The 22,327-nt window shown below is 42.8% G+C and overlaps 1 pseudogene; it reads right to left on the bottom strand.

Annotated features, from left to right (window-relative positions):
• Positions 1 to 20,874: 20,874 nt before the first annotated feature.
• On the bottom strand, positions 20,875 to 21,341 carry LOC136122477 (large ribosomal subunit protein uL23-like; annotated as a pseudogene).
• Positions 21,342 to 22,327: the final 986 nt, after the last annotated feature.

A 22,327-nucleotide genomic window follows, 5' to 3' on the forward strand; every position in this document is an offset into this window, starting at 1 on the left:
TCAAGAAGTGCAAATGTCTATGTCCATGGACAGGATTCAGGCAGAACGGCGCCGGCTTCGTGCTAACAGAATAATCGGGAACGTGTCTGAAGCAACAGCAGGCTCAGGTTTCCGAGCACGAGAGTGAGAAGAGGAAGTGGGTACCTATGTAAGCTGCCTCTTCCCTGCCACCCCCGCTCTGCCCCCTCCTAACTCCAGATGCCCCCTCCAGCCTCCTCACACCTCTCCTCTCTGTTGGTTTCTTCATTGCTTTTGAGGTTCTGACTCATTTCCAATTTTTATATGTCTGAGCCTGTCTCTCCTCAATGAATCCAGACAGCCAGGTCACCTCTAAGGAAGACTGTCCCCTCAGAGGGACCTGGACTGGAACCACCCCAAGGCAGGGCTTCTAAGCAGAGAACGTGACAAAGGTTTTGGGGTCTTTTTTTTCATTGAAGTATAGATGATTTACGATGTTGTGTTAATTTCTGCTGTACAGCAAAGTGATTCAGTTATACATATATGTACATTCTTTTTTAAAATATTCTTTTCCATTATGGTTTATTACAAGATATTGAATATAGCTCCCTGTGCTATACAGTAGGACCTTGTTTTTTATCCATTCTGTATATAACAGTTTGCATCTGCTCACCCCAAACTCCCACTCCATCCCTCCCCCTTGGCAACCACAAGGCTGTTCTCTATGTCTGTGAGTCTGTTTCTGTTTTGTAGATAAGTTCATTTGTGTCATATTTTAGATTCCACATATAAGTGATATCACATGATATTTTTCCTTCTCTGTCTGACTTAATTCTCTCAGTGTGACAATCCCTAGCTCCATCCAAAATGAACAAAAAGGCATTGTTTCATTCTTTTTTATGGCTGAGTAATATTCCATTGTATATACGTGCCACATCTTCTTTACCCATTCATCTGTCAATGGACATTTAGGTTGTTTCTACGTCTTGGCTATTGTGAATAGTGTTGCTATAACATAGGGGTGCATGTATCTTTTTGAATTAGAGTTTTGTCTGGGTATATGCCCAGGAGTGGAATTGCTGGATCATATGGCAACTCTATTTTTAGTTTTCTGAGGAACCTCCACACTGTTTCCCATAGCAGCTGCACCAACTTACATCCCCACCACCAGTGTGACAAATGTTAATCATGACCCCAACAGCCATCCCTTGTGAGCATCCTGTGTGCCCAGCCCGGGACCAAGCTCTTTTCTATGCCTTCTCATTCCATCCACACCCCACCCTGACAGGTAGGCATTATTCTTCTAATTTTAGAAATGCAGAAACTAAGGCTGAGAGATGCAAGCAACTGGTCCAAAGGTGTGTCAGCCAGGACTCCTTAGATTCCAGGCCACAGGAACCAATTCTGGCAAACAAGCAGAAAGGGGCATCTGTTGAGAAGAAGTTGGCAGCCCGCTGCATTCACAGAGAACCAGGAAACAGACCAGAACAGGGTAACTCCAAGCTCAGGAATCACTCAAACAGTTGTCCAGTGTTTACACTAGGATAAATGGTGCTGCTATATTTATCCAGCGTTACTCAAGACTCAAATCCTAGGAGAGTCGTGGCTTAGCCAGGAAAGGGCAGCACACTTAGATTTACATTCCCACCAAGAGAGACCACAGAGGGAAGATGTTTCCCCCAAGAGAATCACATGCTGTTCGGAAGGAGGGCGGGCAAAAAATGCAATCCATGCCCTGGAGGTACCAAAGCGGCAGACACAGGATTCAAACCCAGGTCCTTCTGATGTACAGCTGGAGCACCTTTCTTAGGGTCTGTAAAGAGGGTGGGAGGTAGGTTAGGGTTGCTGCTGGGGCTCACTGTCTTCAACTAAACTGACAAGGAACAGAGCCCAGGGCCACAGACAGAGTAGGAACTTAATACATTTTTGTTGTGCAAACAAACCAAAGAGATGCAGAAGAAAGCCAGGAAGGGACTGCCCTGGTGGTCCAGGGGTTAGGACACACTTGCACTGCAGGGGGCCCACGTTCCATCCCTGGTCTGAGAAATAAGACCCTGCAAGCTCTGCAGCCAAATGGAAGGAACGAAGGAACGAAGGAACGAAGGAACAAAGGAAGGGAGGAAGAGAGAGAGAAAGACAGAAAGAAAGAAGAAAGAAGGAGAGAAAGAGAGAAAGAGAGAAAGAAAGAAAGAAAGAAAGAAAGAAAGAAAGAAAGAAAGAAAGAAAGAAAGAAAGAGAAAGAAAGGAAAGAAAGAAGGAAAGAAAGGAAGAAAAGAAAGAAAGAGAAAGAAAGAAAGGAAGAAAGAAAGAAAAATTAAAAAAAAAAAAAAAAAGGAAGCACTCTGACTCCCCTCCTATCTCCCCGCACCCCTGGGGGAACAGGCACCTGTCTGTCATTCTCAGAGCTCATCTGTCTGAACCATACATGGCTTGAGGGTCTGAGTGGAATTAACAGCCTGAGCTCTCCTTGTCTTTATGAAACCCAGACATGGTTAGCATGGCCCCATCACCCTGGAGTGAGCAGCCCAGCTGGTCTGTGTGAGTGCAGGCAACACACACAAGGAGTCCTCCCTTGCAGGGGAAAGAAAGTAAACCACAGCACCCACACACTGTTCCCTGATTCCAAAGGCAACCTGTGCAATTCTTAGAAGAAAGGGCTATGAGCTTGGCATCTGATGTTCTTCCTAATTCAGAATCTTAGAGACTACTGAAAGAAGCAGATATAAAGGGAGGTACTCTTTCAGTGAAAGACAGAAAAAGAAGCATCATGTAATTGGGGGTCAGAAGGAGAATGCCATTCTCAAGATACCAGAATTCTCTGTTGGAGCTTCCTTGGCTCTGAGATCTAGGAGGGGACTTTTTATCTTTAAAGCACTCCTTGGACTTAACATAAAAAATAAACTCTGGAGGACCTGTACCTTTACAGTTGACCCCACTGATCCTGTGACCAATGGCATTCACAGGGTCAGACATCATTGGAGTTGGAGCAATTTGATGTTCATTTGGGTTCAAAGTGAGATCTCAGCCATGAGATTAAAAGCTAGAGAAACCACTAGGTTCATTTCTGTCATTTGCAAGTTCAGGCTCTCACAGTAATAGCTCAAAATACTTCATTGTTGAAAGAATAAGGAGGCTGCTAACATGAACAAAGATGAGGGTGACCCTAGAAATCATCAGCCCTGGTCAAAGAAGCTGAATGTTTCCCTAGGTGAGGATGGAATTTTAAAAAGGAGTAACCATCACCTTGTTTAAAAAGAAAAACAACTCAAAGCTAAATTCATATGAGATATTTTATTTTTATGACCATGATTCAGAGCTTAATATACTTGTTTTGTATCCTTAGCACAGGGCTTTGGAGAAACAACCTAGACTTTTTTCTTTCTTGTGAATTAGAAATCAATAACCTTGAACTGAAGTTTCCTTCGACCTCAGAGACATCACAAATTCTACAGTTCTTTTTTAATAATGAGAACTGTAGGTAGGGAGGATCTATAATTTGGATAATTCAAGGATCACTACTACTTTTCTCAGTAACGCTTTAAACTAAGATCATAACACAAAGGATATGCTTGAGGTACCAACTATTATAGACATCATGATTAAGCTCCATTAAGAAGGTTCACATAGGAAAAACTGAAGAATTTCTCAGTGTCCTAATAGTTCATGATATGCTCAAATTCTTACCTCTCCTTACTATGTGGTAGAAATAGATAATGTTACAACTCAAAGTAATTCAAAGTACAAACTTTTGCAAAAATGTTCTCTCTCATGAGCTTACTATCAACAGTTTCATTCAAAGTTTGCAAGGACAGGAATGTCCACGAGTAGTTTTCAATGAAAAGGAATCTTGAGCTGAGTTCTTAGTTGACTGCTTTCTATTTTATAACTAACTGTGAGAACTTTGGGTATAATAACTTCTTGCTAAATTCTCATTGAAATAGGAAAAATAAAGTGGGTTCTAAATATAAAAAAAAAAAAAAACAACCCTGAGCCTTACTTAAGGACGATCTTAAATAATCAAACAATGACTCATTTAATCATTGAGCTTGCTAAGATTTATATACATATATATATGTGTGTATATATATATATATACACACACACACAAGATATACCTACACAAGATATATGTAGATATATATATAGATACATACACACACAAAAGACTGAGTCATCCAGGTATCCTTGATTGGAATGATGGTTACATTAGTGTATTTATTTGTCAAAATGTGTTGAACTAGACACTTCTAAATGAGTGCACTGTATGGTATGTAAATTATATGTTAATAAAATTAATTTTTTTAAAAAAGATTGAGTTATCCATTTATTCAACAGACACTTGGTAAGCACATGCTATAAGCCAGGCCCTCTCCTACCAGGCATGGGGGATACAGTTATAAACAGTAATAAACATGACAGACAGTCTCTGCCTTCATGGATCTATACTCAGGACAGAAGACAGACAATGGGCATATTACCAACCAATTAATGCTACCTTTCATGTCTTGAACAGAGCACTAAGGAAAACAAAACAGTATAACGTGATAAAGCTTATATTTTTAATGTATGTTTAATTAGCATATAAACTTCTATGAACTAAATCTTGGTTTTATTTGTCATGTTTCTTTCTACTGTCATTTCCCTTTCTTGCCATTTTAGCCATCTGTTTTGCTTTTCTGGGCTGAATAAACATCAACAATGAGTGTATTTCTTCTGAGATGGATTGTTTGAGTCTAAATTAATCTCAAAGTACTTTAATACTTTTTATGCCAGAATTTACATTTTAGTAAACTAAGACAAGAGTTTCAGCATAAATAATTCAATGGTGCAGAAGCTGGACTGCAAGCCTTGCTTTTACAAATAATACAACACAACAAAAAAATCCATTTTTGTTAGGCTAACCAAGAAGATATAAATGTATCTTTTTCATAGTTTTAATGTATTTTGGATATAGTGCTTAAAGCACATCATACAAAGTCACAAAGTCATGAAACTGAAAAGCAAAACAGCGGCAGAGAAACGAATTATAATCCTAACCAAAGAACTGGATTTAGCTTTGGACACATCAAATGGGAAGGGTGTCTCTGAATCGTGACAGACTGTATTTCTTTCCTATTAGTGGCAGTATCAGTTTCCAATTGACAGTTCTTATAAAAATTATTCTTGTACTGACACAAACTCTTTAAGTTCCTTAATGCACTTTACTTATTAAAAGTAACTCTTGTTATTTTTCACTAATGGCAACAAGGAGATTCTGGGAAAGGAAAACTCAGTCACAATCCACAAACCTAAATTTAGCCTGAGATTCCATCACTACCAACTCTTTGGCCAGAGCTGTTAAAAAAGTCAGAGAATATGTATTCAGTTTCCTCTCCTTTGATTTTTCACTGTCAGGAAAATACTTGAGTTCACTGAAATGGCCTGGAGGCAGACAGAAGAAAACCGGAGAAGCAAAATCTCTACATAACCCACTGGCTCAACAACCAATCCACAGATTAGGGTTGATTATATTGTCACAGCCTCCAGGATTTTACAAAAACAAACAAACAAAAAACACTAGAACTCTTGGGAAAGTGAACAAGATTGCTGTGCCAGTAGAAAGAAAATGCAACTCAATATTCCTAAAATTCCTGTCTCTAAAGGAAAACATTTAGTCTCATTCCCATAGCACCAGATTACTGGGGGAAAAAAGACAGAGAGAGAGATGGTGAAAGAGAGGGGGGATCAAAGCTAAGGCTGAAAAGGCCTAGAGAAACAACATTCAAAATGTAATAGAAAAGGCTACTTTCTGCAAGAAAATGGCTCCCAATGACATCAGCAGCCTCAGCTTCTTTGACAGAAAGTGATATTCTCCATGATGATATAAATAGGGATGAAGACATGGTCTTCCCTCCACTGGAGGAACTGAATTTGGACTGCATCTTAGGTGACATTAGGGAATCACTAATGATGACTCATGAATCATGATGATTTTGAGTTTGTCCTTATCTTTGAGAGTGGTGTGCTGAAACAGTTGGGGCAGAGTGTCATGATGTCTGACACATACAATTATATGGTTCAGTGGAAATAAAGTACATATACACAAAGTACATATATATATGTGACAACGTGGCAACAAACGTGGAATAAAAGCGGTAGGTTTGTGGATTGCATTCCTTGCTCGATTCCTTCAACTCCTTTATACCTTTGAAAATTCTCATACTAGGGACTTCCTCTGTGGTCCAGCAGTTAAGACTCCACACTCCCAGTGCAGGGGGACCAGGTTCGATCCCTGGTCAGGGAACTAGAGTCCACATGCTGCAACTAAAAGCCCGCATGCCACATCTAAGAGTTCACATGCTACAACTAAAGATCCCACATGCTGCAACTAAGACCTGGGGCAGCCAAATAAATAAATAAATATTTTTTAAAAAGAAAGAAAATTCTCATACTAAAAACCTGGAAAAACTGCAATAGGCAAATGATAGCGTGTGGGGAAGGAATTTGGGATTGATGTGTACTCACTGCTATATATAAAATAGATAACTAACAAGGACCTACTGTACAGCACGGGGAACTCCGTTCAGTATTATGTAATAACCTAACTGGGAAAAGAATCTGAAAAGGAATAGATACATGTATATGTACAACTGAAACACTTTGCTGTACACCTGAAACGAACACACCTTTGTCAATGAACTATATGCCAATGTAAAATAAAAAGTTAAAAAACAAAACAAAAAAGAAAAATGACAGTGTGCTCTCCAACAGAGTGAGAAGTACAAATGTACAATTAATGATACAACAAAGTAGATGAAATAAGTGCCAACATATAACGTTGAGTTTTTTCTTGTTTTATCGTTGTCAGGGCTAAAGAGAGTGAGTACCTCTGAGCTGGGGAAAACAGAAGACTTCACAAAGGGAGTGCTACACAGACCCTTAACAATAAAGACTTTCACAGGCAGAGAAGGGTGACACGTGCCCTCCTACAAAGGGCAGGAAGACGTTCTTGCGTGCGAAGGGAAGGGTGAGTGTGAACAGAGTCTGGTGGGGGTGGTGTGCCGACCCCGAGAGGATGAGGTGGGGGGGGGCAGGTGAGGCCAGGCTTCGGAGGCCCTGGACACCCTCATAACAGCTTTGGGCTCTCACTGCTGGGTAAAAGGAGGATCCCCTGAGGTCGGTTTGTTTGTTTGGCTCATGTCCCTGAGACATGAGCCAGACAATTACTTATATGTTTCCCCCCAACATTTTATTCCATGTATATGTTTTTTTAAATAAAACTCAAATCATAGAGGTGCTCCAAAGACAGTTACCTCCTCCTACGCGTGTGTGCTCTGGGGGCTCTAGGGATGACAACCATATTCATTCATTCTATGACCGCCACTTGCCCATGAGGTGGTACTGTCATCACTGCTCCCATTTCAGGGAAGAGGAAACTGAAGCACAGAGGCGAAGTAGCCTTTTCAAAACCACAGAGCAAGCAAGCGGCTGAGTGGGGATGCTGAGCTTGGTACACTGTACCCTACAGCCTCTCTTGGTAAGAGAAAGTGGCATACACAGCAGGAATCCAGTTCTTGAAAAGCCACCTTGAGAAACTCTTATCCAAGAAATGCTATTGAGGCTGAAAACAATTATATACATATAATTTAATATTTTACTATTAGCTGTACATAAACAATTATATACTTATTTATAATTATATAAGGCATATTATAGGAGTATATAATTATAAATATATATATGTATATAGAAAGAGTGATCAAGACAATGCTATACATTTATTGCCATGGAAGCAAAATGAGACTACAATTTTCATCCCTAAGAGTGGACAAAGAGAGCTGAGTCCACAAAATAAAGCAGAATTTGAATCCAATGAGCTGTGAGAAGGTAAATAAAATAAGGTAAGACCATCCCCTTGGGCCCTCACCCAGCATTAGCAACTCCAGGTCCATCCAGGCAGTGGAAAACGCTCACCCACCCCCATCCCACCTCCCCTCTGTGACAGAGGCAAGCATTCAACTCTCTGTAGGTACAAATTTATACCTGCAAACATTCCCTTTGGCCCCAAGAGGACCTGGCGACGGTGGATCAGAGACATACTGTCCCTGCTCTCATGGAGCACAATTCTGTCACTGTCTCCAGGTGGTGGTAGGCTGGACACCCCCAAAGCAAGTCCCAGATTCTTCTGCAGAATGATTGATTTTTTGCACTATTAATATTTGTGTTTCCAAAGCCAAGAAGGCAGAGGAATGCAGCAGGTTGGAAAGCAGAGACTGTCAACACACTTCATGCCTTGGCTTTTAATTTCAAAAGTTTAAGTCAGTTGAAGTGGCTTTCCAAGTGCAACAAGAGAGGAGAAGAAAAGTCACAGAGTGAGGTGGGCACAGGGCAGGGTCTCCTGACCAGTGGGGACTGGTGTTCTGCTTCCTGAAAGGCAAAGCCTCAGCCATATTGAAACTGAGCAGGACCCTTTGGGGCTCCTGGGCATGGAAGTCTTTCTGCGTCCCCCGTTTCTTGTTTGTAGGGAATAGACTTCAGCCTCCATGACCTTCCCTGAGTTCCAAAGGGCAGGTTCAAATAGTTGCTAATTAGGGAAGGGAGGGGATGCAGAGACAAGGGAGGAGAAGCCAAGACACAATAGTGCAGCCTTGGGGCAGGGCCCTGGTTCTCCCTCAAGGGGTACAGTAACAATACCTTTGAGCTCTTCTGCAGAACTAAAACCCCCACCAAATAGAAGATGTCAGCATTCTTCTTTCCAGATTAAAGGAACCACAGAAACTCATCAGACTACCTGAGACCAGATTAAAGGAGTACAGGCCCTGCACACACCCAAATCCTTATCAGCAACCCTGTCCTTGAACCATTGCTATAAAACTCACCAAATCTCCCCCAGTTGGGACACACAGTTTGTGAAGGCAGGAGCCCACTGTGTCCCCTCTTGCCTGGCAAAGCAGTAAAGCTATTCTTTTCCAGTTCACCCAAAACTCTGTCTCCGAGATTAGATTTGGCACCAGTGCACAGAGGCCGAGTTTTCAGCATCAGCATGTCTCAGTGGTGTTCCTAGGAAGGCCATATCTGATGCTCTGACGTTCACATTGTCAATCGTTCCTGCAACACCAGTGGAGTAGTGGCAGAGTCCCTGGACCTTAGGGGACCATGAACAAAGGGACAAAGCACAGGGGAGGATGAAGCCACCACAGTGGCTCGGCAGCACCTATGACCTTGGAGCCTTAGCATGACCCTGGGTGGGGAGGCCACAAGGAGGACAGAGGCTGAACTCCCTGCCAGCCTGGAAGGTGGGTGCTCACCATCTAAACAGTGTTGAATGAAAGGAAGGAGAGAAATCCCTGCTTGAATTTTTGGACTAAGAGTCATGTTGTTACACCTGTAATCTTTCTGACAACAAACGTTTCCAAAGCCTCATAAAGGTTGATGACAAAAGGGGTACCAGACACCTTTAATATCTTCTTTTCTCCTACCCAATATATATGGCAAAAGATGGGGTGGAGAGAGGAAGAGAAGGGGTGGAGAGAGAAAGAGAAAGAGAGAAAGAAACATGGAAAAGCAAACACTACAGAGCACAGCACTACTACCTCGTAGCTGTTGCCTGTAGACTTGTGATTTGAAGAACAAAAGACGACAAACTCTTCTTTGATCGTTGCCTAAAATTGCATTATCAACAAACACACCACGATCGATCGTAAGCGTGGTCCCCTCTCTGTGTGTTTCTGTTAATGTGTCAATTCTACTGAGGACAGTCAGGAATAATAACATTCTCTCTTCTCTATGACAAGAGGGTTGAATCTTGACGAAATAAAAGAGTCTTGGCATTTAGGGTTCCTGAACTAAATGAACATAGAACAGAACAAGGAATAGAGCAGGACAATTTTAAAAACAAAGAAAACTGACTCTCTTGTGATCTTGCTTAAAGACTTTACCAAGGCTGAAGTGCCTTTCCCTCCCTTGACCCCTGACAACTTCCAGTTCAGACAGAGCAACTGAAAGCGTGGAGAGAGGCAGTTGGACTTACTCCAGACATAAGACATATAATAAGATCAAGACATAGTTTTTAAGTCTTTTTTTAATCTTAAAAAACATCTTTACTGGGATATGATTTATATACCATACAATTCACCTATTTATAGTGTATTTTAAGTTGCGCGACCAACACTACAATCAATTTTAGAACATTTGCCTTTACCCTTCCCCACCCAAAAAAACCTTAAGCCCATTAAGAGTTGCTCTCTTTCCTCTTCCCACCCCCAGTCCTGCACAACTGCTAATTTACTTTCTGTCTCTATAGATTTTCCTATTGTGGACATTTTGTATAAATGGAATCACATAATCTGTGGCCTTTTGTGACTGGCTTCTTTCAAACATTTCACAATGTGTTTGAGGTTCATCTACGTTGTAACACGTCCCAATACTTCATTTCTTTTCATTGCCAAATGATGTTCCATTATATGGATAGACCACATTTGTTTATCCATTCATCAGTTGATGGAGATTCACATTGCTTCCACTTTTTAGTTATTATAAATGATGCTGCTGTGAACATTTGTGGACATGCTTCATTGTTCTTGCGTACTTGCCTAGTAGTAGAACGTCTGGGAGACTCTATGTTCAGCCTTTTGAGGAACTGCCTCAAAAGACCGTTTTCCAAAGTGGCTGCACCATTTCACATTCCCACCAGCAATGTATGAGAGTTCTAGTTTCTCCAGATCCCTGCCAACACATGTTTCAGCTGTGGTTTTGACTATAGCCATCCTAGTGCCTGTAAAGCGGTACTCGTTGTGGTTTTGACTTATATTTCCCTAATGATGTGTATCTTCCTTGGAAAAAATGTCTATTCAAATCCTTTGCTCATCTCTTACATGCATACAGACATGTAAGCCCTCAAGCTTTCTTGGGGAACACTACAACTTTTATGAGCTCAGTGATGTCTGAGCTCACACCGAGATTCTTTGATTTTAGTTAAGTGGTTCTGGGTAGGTTTGATTATGGATAAGTCAGAGAAGTGGGAAGGACCCAGAAAAAGGGTGATGCAGAGTCATTTATTTGAAGGGGCACAACAGTATCTTTACTGTTGAGCGTGAGTCGGGGAAATACTTCAGTGCCTTGTAAAGCTATCTCTGTGTAGTTCCTTCACCTAGGAAATTCTATTAAAATGCTGGAGCAGTGACACACCTAGCAGGCCCACGTGAAAACACAAAGCAGGTAAAATGACCGTTGATAGTAATCTAAGCAAAGCAACAGCTCCTGTTTGCTCAGGACTTGTCCTCATTCCCACAAGGGTTGGGCTCTGGGCATGTGTGGCACAGCCCCTGCCTGGCCTCAGAGAGTCTGTCTCTGCCATGTCTGTATCTAATATGCCCAGCAGCTCCTAAGTCCCTGAGGCAAACATGAAAGCACGTGACCTATCGCTCACGATCCCAATACCCGTGGCCTGCCCCCAGCAGTTTATTTGCCTTGTACCGCATTTTCACCCCAGTTCTCTGCTGAGGAAGTCTAGGTCTCGGGCTCACCTGGAACCCGTATTGAATTCTGAGAGAAGCCACACTTGGTTTAGACCAGGCTGCTGACTCATCAACACATGGACCTCAGGGCAGGTCCCTGGATGTGGGTATGAAAGTAAGCACTGCCCAACACGGCTGCTCCTGTACCATGCCCTTCCCAACCCTGGAATTGATTTAGATGACAGAGTCCTGGGCCTCAAGCCTGATGCCATAATCAGATGAAACTAGGGATTTTGAGAGAAGGATGAGTCTGTGGGAGGGATGTGTATACTTGTAGCCAGATGGCAGACTACAGTAGCAAATAGTATTGTCTAAAAAAGCTGCATCAAGAACAACTTTTGGACAGCAAGAAATAAAAATTTTAAGGAAAACCTTAAAAAAGTTAAAAATTAAAAAGCTGCATCAGGGCTACCCTGGTGGCGCAGTGGTTGGGAGTCCGCCTGCCGATGCAGGGGACACGGGTTTGTGCCCCGGTCCGGGAAGATCCCGCATGCCACGGAGCGGCTGGGCCCGTGAGCCATGGCCGCTGAGCCTGCGCGTCCGGAGCCTGTGCTCCGCAACGGGAGAGGCCACAACAGTGAGAGGCCCGCCTACCGAAGGAAAAGAAAAAAAAAAAAGCTGCATCAACATTTTGGATTCCAAATGTTCTTTCATTACCTTGCCATCGAGAATTAAAATTTATTCCCCTCCCCTTGAAACTCAGAAAGCCTTTGTAATTGCCTCAATGAACAGAATGCTGTGGAAATGCCACTGCACTGTCAACCTCGAAGGGTGGATTTACAAAGACGGTACAGCTTCCACCTGGTTATCTTGGGCTGCTCACCCTTGAACCCAGCCACTGGGTTCTGTCCAGACTACAAGAAAAGGGAGTGTATAGATATCCCAGCCAACAGTTCCAGCGGGTAAGGTCTCGGCCAATGGCCAGTAGCAACCACCAAGCATGTGAGGGATGGAACCTTCAGATGATTCTAGCCCCCAGCTGTCAACCACTCCTAGTTCTTGAGTCTTCTCTCTGAAGTCCCAGACATTATGGAGCAGAGGCAAATCAGTCCTGCTGTTTCCTGTCTGAATTCTTGACCTACAGATCTATGAGCATAATAAATGGTTGCTCTGAGCCACTAAGTTTGGGGTAATTTGTTACACGTTTATAGATAACCACAACATCCATAAAGAATGTGGGTACCTGCGGTGTAACCCTCCTTATAGTTTCAACAACTTTTTGCAAATGAGACTGAAAATGAACACCAAGAGCCACCCTGAGGGTGAAAGCTGCGTTGAATGATCGTCCAGGTGGCATGAGCGTATTTCCAAGAGATGGTTGCACGCTTGATTCTAAGCAGAAGAACAAGCTCTTTCTTCCCCTTTCCAAAGATGGGAAGGGCAACTCCAGGACCCCTTGCCACTGCCCGGCTGGAGGAGCAATTTTCCAGACACACGTATGGACTGGAAACTATGCTCTCTGAAACTCACCCCAAACTTCTCCTCATACCCACACTCCTGTGTATCAGGAGACGTCTGCCAGCACTGCCAATGTGCCAAATCCTAAATGGCACCGCCGTCCCACTGAAGACCTTCACTTGCTTGCCTTGCATCCATTCTCCCCCTTGATATTGTTACTCCACATTCTCTTTAGGAAATGACCTCGAGGTAGATTGAATGATTGACCACAGCTGTCTGCCCCTCCCTATATCCATGCCCTTCGTTACGTGCGTGACTTTGCTGTTCCTCCTGCTACCCTGCTGCCGGCAAGAAATGTTTCCCAGCCTCGTGGGTCGACGGCTGGGCTGTGTGGTTTGCTCTGGCCAATGCGTGTGAGTGAAGGTGGCAGAGAGCGCGGGTCTGAGCTTGGGTTCTAAGAAGCAGCAGTTTCCACCTACCCTGCATCCCTACCATCACTACGAGTTTACCACAAGTGGTGAACCTCACAAGAGAAGACTGTGTAGTTCGTCTACCCTGTCCATGGTAGGCCAAGAAAAACGTTTGTTTTCTCTACCTAGATTCTCAGAAAACTTCTGCTTTCTTTCTGACACCTGGTTATGCTGCCTTCGCTTTAATTCAATCAAGCACTCCATCCTTTCCATAAATTCCTTTTTTGCTCAAGGTAACCTGTATCAGTATCTATTGTTGGCAACTGAAGTACAGTTACTTGTACAGTGAAAGACACATGACTGGGGATGTTTGGAATAAATCTGTCTATTGAAAGAAATCTACATCTAATCCTCCCTAAGCAAAATAGTCTGATTCAGAAGGAGGCAGCTCCAGAGGAAAAAAAGAAAAAAGGTACTGGACTTGAAAAATTCAGCCTTTATAAAGTACCCTGGGAGATGGGGATGGGGTTGTAGAACATAAAAGGAACAGACTCTGACCTTAACCAAAAGATCCGTTTGTGCTTGTTGCTTATGCATAAGCCTCTACGTTCACAGAATGGGATTTGTACCATGGCTGGTCAATTAAGAGAAAGAAATACTCCATAAATCAGTCACAGGCTTTAGCTCTCCGCTGGCCAACCAAAGTAACTGAATCCGTAATAAGTACACACAGCATACATACACACACACACACACACACACACACGCACGCACGCACAGCAAGACTTCCTAGCAAATGCAGCCAGAGACCAAATTAATCAGAAATACTTGAGTTATTTTACACAGTGTGGCCCAGGTTCAACACTGTGATTATTTCTGGGGCTGTTATATGTTATTTTTTTTTTAAATTTTATTTTATCTTTTTTATATAGCAGGTTCTTATTAGTTATCTATTTTATACATATTAGTGTATATATGTCAATCCCAATCTCCCAATTCATCCCACCACTACCACCCGGCCCCCCCTCGCTTTGCCCCCTTGGTGTCCATACATTTGTTCTTTACATCTGTGTTTCTATTTCTGCTTTGCAAACCGGTTCATCAGTAGCATTTTTCTAGATTCCACATATATGCTTTAACATATGAAATTTGTTTCTCTCTTTCTGACTTGCTTCACTCTGTATGACAGTCTCTAGGGTCCATCCACGTCTCTACAAATGACCCAGTGTTGTTCCTTTTTATGGCTGAGTAATATTCCACTGTATATATATGTACAACATCTTCTTTACCCATTCGCCTATCGATGGGCATTTAGGTTGCTTCCATGACCTGGCTATTGTATATAGAGCAGCAATGAACATTGGGGTGCCTGTGTCTTTTTGAATTATGGTTTTCTCAGGTTATATGTCCACTAGTGGGATTTCTGGATCATATGGTAATTCTATTTTTAGTTTTTTAAGGAACCTCCATACTCTTCTCCATAGTGGCTGTATCAATTTACATTCCCACCAACAGTGCAAGAGGGTTCCCTTTTCTCCACACCCTCTCCAGAATTTGTTGTTTGTAGATTTTCTGATGATGCCCATTGTAACCAGTGTGAGGTGATACCTCATTGTAGTTTTGATTTGCATTTCTCTAATGATTAATGATGTTGAGCATCTTTTCATGTGCCTCTTGGACATTCTGTATGTCTTCTTTGGAGAAATGTCTATTTAGGTCTTCTGCACATTTTTGGATTGGGTTGTTTTCTTAATATTGAGGTGCATGAGCTGTTTATATATTTTGGGGATTAATCCTTTGTCAGTTGCTTCATTTGCAAATATTTTCTCCCATTCTGAGGGTTGCCTTTTCGTTTTGTTTATGGTTTCCTTTGCTGTGCAAAAGCTTTTAAGTTTCATTAGGTCCCATTTGTTTATTTTTGTTTTTATTTCCATTTCTCTGGGAGGTGGGTCAAAAAAGATCTTACTGAGATTTATGTCATAGAGTGTTCTGTCTATGTTTTCCTTTAACTGTTTTATAGTGTCCAGTCTTACATTTAGGTGTTTAATCCATTTTGAGTTTATTTTTGTGTATGGTGTCAGGGACTCTTCTAATTTCATTCTTTTACATGTAGCTGTCCAGTTTTCCCAGCACCACTTATTGAAGAGGCTGTCTTTTCTCCATTGTATATTCTTGCCTCCTTTATCAAAAATAAGGTGACCACATGTGCATGGGTTTATCTCTGGGCTCTCTATCCTTTTCCATTGATCTATATTTCTGTTTTTGTGCCAGTACCATACTGTCTTGATTACTGTAGCTCTGTAGTATAGTCTGAAGTCAGGGAGTCTGATTCCTCCAGCTCCATTTTTCTTTCTCAAGATTGCTTTGGCTATTCAGGGTCCTTTGTGTTTCCATACAAGTTGTGAAATTTTTTGTTCTAGGTCTGTGAAAAATGCCTTTAATATTTGTTAATATGATTACTATGTGTCTCGGCGTGTTTCTCCTTGGGTTTATCCTGCCTGTGACTCTCTGCGCTTCATGGACTTGGGTGGCTATTTCTTTTCCCACGTTAGGGAAGTTTTTGACTATAATCTCTTCAAATATTTTCTCAGGTCATTTATCTGTCTCTTCTCCTTCTGGGACCCCTACAATGCGAATGTTGGTGCGTTTAATGTTTTCCCAGAGGTCTCTTAGAAATGTCTTCATTTCTTTTCATTCTGTTTTCTTTATTCTGTTCCACAGCAGTGAATTCCACCATTCTGTCTTACAGGTCACTCATCTGTTCTTCTGCCTCAGTGATTCTGCTATTGATTCCTTCTAGTGTATTTTTCATTTCAGTTATTGTATTGTTTATCTGTTTGTTCTTTACTTCTTCTAGGTCTTTGTTAAACATTTCTTTCATCTTCTCGATCTTTGCCTCCATTCTTTTTCCGAGGTCCTGGATCATCTTCAATATCATTATTCTGAATTCTTTTTCATGAAATTTGCCTGTCTCCACTTCATTTAATTGTTTTCTGGGGTTTTATCTTATTCCTTCATCTGGTACATAGTCCTCTGCCTTTCATTTTGTCTGTCTTTCTGTAAATGTGGTTTTCGTTCCACAGGCTACAGGACTGTAGTTCTTCTTGCTTCTGCTGTCTGCCCTCTGGTGGATGAGGCTATCTAAGAGGTTTGTGCAAGCTTCCTGATGGGGGGGACTGGTGGTGGGTAGAGCTGGGTGTTGCTCTGTGGGGCTAAGCTCCCTAAAACTTTAATCTGCTTGTCTGCTGATGGGTGGGGCTGAGTTCCCTCCCTGTTGGTTGTTGGTCTGAGGTGACCCAGCATTGGAGGCTACAGGCTCTTTGGTGGGGCTCATTGCAGACTCTGGGAGGTGTGACGCCAAGGAGCACTTCCCAGAACTTCTGCTGCCAGTGTCCTTGTCCCCACAGTGAGCCACAGCCACCCCCCCGCCTCTGCAGGAGACCCTCCAACACTAACAGGTAGGTCGGTTCAGTCTCCTATGGGGTCACTGCTCCTTCCCCTGGGTCCCGATGCACACACTACTTTGTGTGTGCCCTCCAAGAGTGGAGTCTCTGTTTCCCCCAGTCCTGTCAAAGTCCTGCAACCAAATCCCACTAGCCTTCAAAGTCTGATTCTCTGGGAATTCCTCTTCCCATTGTCGGGCCCACAGGTTGGGAAGCCTGACCTAGGGTTCAGAACCTTCACTCCAGTGTGTGGACTTCTGTGGTATAACTGTTTTCTGATTTGTGAGTCACCCACCCAGCGGTTATGGGATTTGATTTTATTGTGATTGCATCCCTCCTACCGTCTCACTGTGGCTTCTCCTTTGTCTTTGGACGTGGGGTGTCTTTTCTGGTGAGTTCCAGTGTCTTCCTGTGGATGATTGTCCAGCAGTTAGTTGTGATTCCAGTGCTCTCGCAAGAGGGAGTGAGCGCACGTCCTTCTACTTTGCCATCTTGAACCAATCCCTCTGTTATGTTTTTATACAAGTTTCAACAAGACTTGCTATGTCTCCCAAGTGTAATCAATCACCTGTCATTCTTTTCAGGTTTCTCTCAGCTGTTACCCTTGGCTTTGGGGTAACTGTGTGGAATTTCATGGCCCAAGCCAACACGGTAGCCTGTGTGGCATTTCCATTTCTCAAGCCTGGCAGGCGATGGAAAATGGGATTCAGTGAGTACACTTGGTCATTCATCTTGCAGGAACAGCATCCGTCATCTGTTGCTTTTTCTTCCTTTGCCACTGAGATCTTTCCTCTTATTTATAAGACATGAGATTTTATTGAATCTTAATGTTAATACAATGCACTAAAATTTGGCCTTATGTTCTCATTTTTCATTGCATGAAAAATAGAGCAAAATAAGCAGAAAATGGATTCTTAGTAGGCTCACCTCAAAATACCTCCAGTTCTGGGTTTCAGGATCCTGAAATGCATTAAATATCCAAAGCTAACAGGGGAAAAAAAATCCCAAACGTAAGCCCATAATAAGAGACATATTTTAAGACTGTTTTTATAAGACTTTGTCCTTAAACCCTTCCCTTGTACACTGTTGGTGGGAATGTAAGTTGGTGCAGCCACTGTGGAGAACAGTACGGAGGTTCCTCAAAAAACTAAAAATTGAACTACCATATGATCCAGCAATCCCACTCCTGGGTACATATCTAAAGAAATCTGAGGTGGATGGAGAAATAGGAAGTGAACTGAGATAATACAGTGTCATGAAAAATACAGAAGAAAAATGTTCAAGAAAGGGGAAATGATCTTCCATATGAAATGGTCTGTATATAATACTGTCCCCTTCTCAAAGACTCATTCAATTAAAATACCTTTCTCCCCAAAGTGATCATTTCTGCACAGCTTTCTACAGTGTCAAGTAAAAAGAATTCCATCTGTTCTTAGATCTTTTTTTTCCCCTTCTGCTCCAGGGCAAGGTCCCACTCCTACAACAGAGTTAGTATGCAAAATGATGTTTTCAACCACCAACTTGCCCCTGACTGAGCAGATGCAGGTAAGACAGCATCTTCTACGTGATCTCAAAATCCTATCCCATCTGCTGCTTTCTTTGGCGGCATTTGCAACTGTCCAGAGGATCCAGGTCTCATGGGTATCACTTACCTCCCCAAAGCAGCTGGGAAGTGAGTAGCGAGAGCACAAGGATGCCACGACAAGCAGAAAAACTTCCCTGGGTGAAGAGATGAAGGGAAGTCAGGATATATGACAGTTTCTTGAACCTCCCTCTGAAACCTGTAAATCTGAAATTGAATCCACTTTATGGTTCCAACATCATCACTGAAGCCAAGATTGCTCCTAAATTACCCAACTTGTATTGCAGATGACAATGTGCGGGGTTAGTGATTTTGCTTTAAAAATAAATAAGTAATTGTTCTCCTTCCTTGAAAAGATGAAATAGTGAATAGGCAGAGTACACTACTTTTTAATTTGGGGAACATCTGTCAGCCAGAACCTTGTCAGGGAAATTGCAATGTCAGGCTGAGAAATGCTTTAACTCTCCATGGCAGAAGAGGTGTGTGACCGCGAAGCTTGATCTAGCTGGCCCGAGAGCCCGGCAGGAAGCCCTGAATCACAGAACAGCAGGAGCTTTGAGATGCCCTTGATTTCAGAGCTCCCTACAACTTCTGAGGCACTCCATCACCCCTTCCACACTGGGTGACCTTGCTGGCTGAGCAAGTTCCCCACATCATCCCCTAGAGACAGGGATTAAGAATGCTGTTATGAAAGAGAAAGACAAATACCATATGATAACACTTACATGTGGAATTTAAAATATGACACAGATGAACCTATCTATGAAACAGAAACAGAATCACAGACATAGAGAACAGACTGGTGGTTGTCAAGGGGGAGGGGATTGGGGGAGGGCTGGAGTGGGAGGTTGGGGTTAGCAGATGTAAGCTTTTTTTTTTTTTTTTTGCGGTATGCGGGCCTCTCACTGTTGTGGCCTCTCCTGTTGCGGAGCACAGGCTCCGGACGCGCAGGCTCAGCGGCCATGGCCCTCGGGCCCAGCCGCTCCGCGGCATGTGGGATCCTCCCGGACCAGGGCACGAACCTGTGTCCCCTGCATCAGCAGGTGGACTCTCAACCACTGCGCCACCAGGGAAGCCCAGATGTAAGCTTTTATATAGAGAATGGATGAACAACCAGGTCCTACTGTATAGCACAGAGAACTATATTCAATATCTGGAAAAGAATATGAAAAAGAATGTATATATATGTGTAACTGAATCACTTTGCTGTACAGCAGTACTTAACACAACATTGTAAATCAACTATACTTCAATTAAAAAAAAAAAAGACACACACAGAAAAGAACACTGTTATTTTACTTTTTCCATCAGTGGCAGTAAAGTTCCAAAGTAAATATGGAGGATGGCAGCCAATATCACATACCTGAGACAGTCTACTCCTAGAAAAGGGAGGGTCTTGTGATTTAGAGTGAGTGCTTTTACTCAAGGGCAAAAAAGTCACAGACTAGAAAAGCTCCAACTTGATGGCCCAAGTTGAAAAGAAAGTCAGATGGGCAAGGTCCACCGTGCAATGTGGTACTTCTAAAGTAGATGGAGAAGCAAGCAATTGCTTCCACTCCAATGCGACAGCCATGGAAATAGCACCCTGGCCTCCTGGTCCCTCAAACACATCAGCAATTGAATTATGCCAGCCATGCTCCCTATCCCTGTGCCAGCAGGGTCTTATCTTACCTTCCTGACATGGTGCAAATCCTATCTTCCTTACAAGGCTTTCTTATGTTTCTGGCCTACAGGCATGATTTTCCTCTGAATCTCTACAGTATTTTTTTTTTTTTTTTTTTTTGCGGTATGCGGGCCCTCTCACTGTTGCGGCCTCTCCCGTTGCAGAGCACAGGCTCCAGATGCGCAGGCTCAGCGGCCATGGCTCACAGGCCCAGCCGCTCCGCAGCATGTGGGATCTTCCTGGACCGGGACACGAACCCGTGTCCCCTGCATCGGCAGGCGGACTCTCAACCACTGCGCCACCAGGGAAGCCCTCTGCAGTATTTTTAAACTGCAGGATTCATCTTAGTTCTGCATCCTACATGCACTGTCTTAGATGCTGCAGGTGAACGTCTGTTCTCTGCACCCAGATCATAAACCCCTGAGGACACCAGCTCTCTTGGGATGACTTCATATCACCTACAGCTTTAGCTCCAGGCCACACCACCAAGTCCTCCTAATCGCCACCACCCAAGGCTGGAGGTTATGCAGAGACATTTGGCAAGACACAAGCAATAAAAAACAAAAGGCTCAAGGAATTTTCTTTTACTATTTAAAAGAAATGCGCATTTACCTCCATTAACACTTTGCCAATTAAATTCATGTTGCTAATATCCATGAAGAAAGAAACTCCACTTGAGGAAAAGATAGTTTCTGAGTCTTTCACAAAGTCCAAGAAAGAATCTCTTAACGTAGAACCACTTCTTTTTCTCTTCATCATCAAAATGACCATAATTTCCACCAGATGATGTTTATCAGATCAGATCCCCTGTCATTCTAAGTAGGCTGGAAATGTGCCTCTTTCTTTCCTTCTTCCCTTCCTTCCTTCCTCTCTTTCTTTCAAGAGTGAAAATGTTCATATTTAGGATGAGCTGGCTGGACTCAGCTCAGATGACCCCAATTTTGTTGGCAACATCCAAAGCATCATAGTCAGGAACCAGTGGACCATATGCCTTCTCTCCATCAGGCCTGATCAGGGCATTGACCTTGGCCGGGTCAATGTCATAGAGGTTTTTCACAGCCTGTTTAATCTGGTGCTTGTTGGTGTTGACAATCACAACGAACACAAGTGTGTTGCTGTCTTCTCTCTTCTTCATGGCTGACTGGGTGGTGAGGGGGAACTTAATGATGGCATAGCGGTCAAGCCTGTTTCTCCCAGGGGCGCTCTTTCGAGGATATTTGGGCTGCCTCCTGCAATGTTTTGGGCTGCCGGAAGGTAGGTGACATCTGGATTTTTTTTTTTTTTTTTTGTGGCTGTGGACGCCTTTCAACACTGCTTTCTTGGCCTTCAAAGCCTTTGCATTGGCTGCAGTTTTGGGAGGGGCGGGGTTTCCTTCTGCGCCTTCAGCGCCATCTTCGTGAAAAGGGTGTCTTTCTTTCCTTTTCATGACAGTGCCAGGTGCTGTTCTAGATTCTGAGATTACTGTGGTGAATAGGACAAAAACTCTGCCCTGATGGAGCTGACATTCCAATAGGAGAAATAAGACAATACCTGTATGAATAAGTAATGATAATCAGGTTGCGATCTGTGCTACGGAGCAAGATTAATTAGGGAAAGGAACTAGAGAAAAATGGGAGAATAAAGAGACAGAGTGATCAGATGACATTTGAATGGAAACTTGAAAACAGTGAGGGAGCCAGCAGTGCTCAAGTAAAGAGCACCCAGACAGAGGGAACAGCAAGTGCAAAGGCCCTGGGGCGTATCTCATTTGGTGTGTATAAGGAATAATCCGGAGCAGGAGAATGAGCAAGGAGTACGGGAGATCCTTCACCAGGAACCACATCAGTGGTGCCTTGATCTTCTTCGACTTCAGCCCCCAGGACTGTGAGAATAAACGTCTGTTGTTTAAGCCACACAGTCTATGACATTTGTTATAAAGGCCTAACACAGGTGTTAAGGAAATACCAAAGGTGCACGAAGGATGGTGTGACCATAGAGAAGCGGAGAAAAACCTCCCAAACAAGATGACCTTAGCAGGTGCTTTTAGTCACTTCTACCTCTTAAACAAATTTCTATCATTTAATGGAAGTGCTGGCTGAGATTACTTAGTGCCAGTTCATTGTTCTTCAAAACCATTTTCTTATGTATGCATTTTTATTTTATACAGTCTTTGCATGAATGCCCAGAATTCACACCACATCTGGCTTCATTAAGATATTTTTGCATCTCTTTTTATTCAATAAATGTAATAGCATTTTTTGAACTTCAATTAATTCAGTGATCATTGAATCTACCTCTTCTATAAAGTAACTGTTATGAGTATGTTCCTTGGGAGGAAAACTCTCCAATAGACGTTCTTATGAAATATATTTTGTCCTGTGCTCATTTTGTTCATTCTT

This window comes from Phocoena phocoena, chromosome 4 (assembly GCF_963924675.1).
Source record: "Phocoena phocoena chromosome 4, mPhoPho1.1, whole genome shotgun sequence".
Taxonomy (NCBI): domain Eukaryota; kingdom Metazoa; phylum Chordata; class Mammalia; order Artiodactyla; family Phocoenidae; genus Phocoena; species Phocoena phocoena.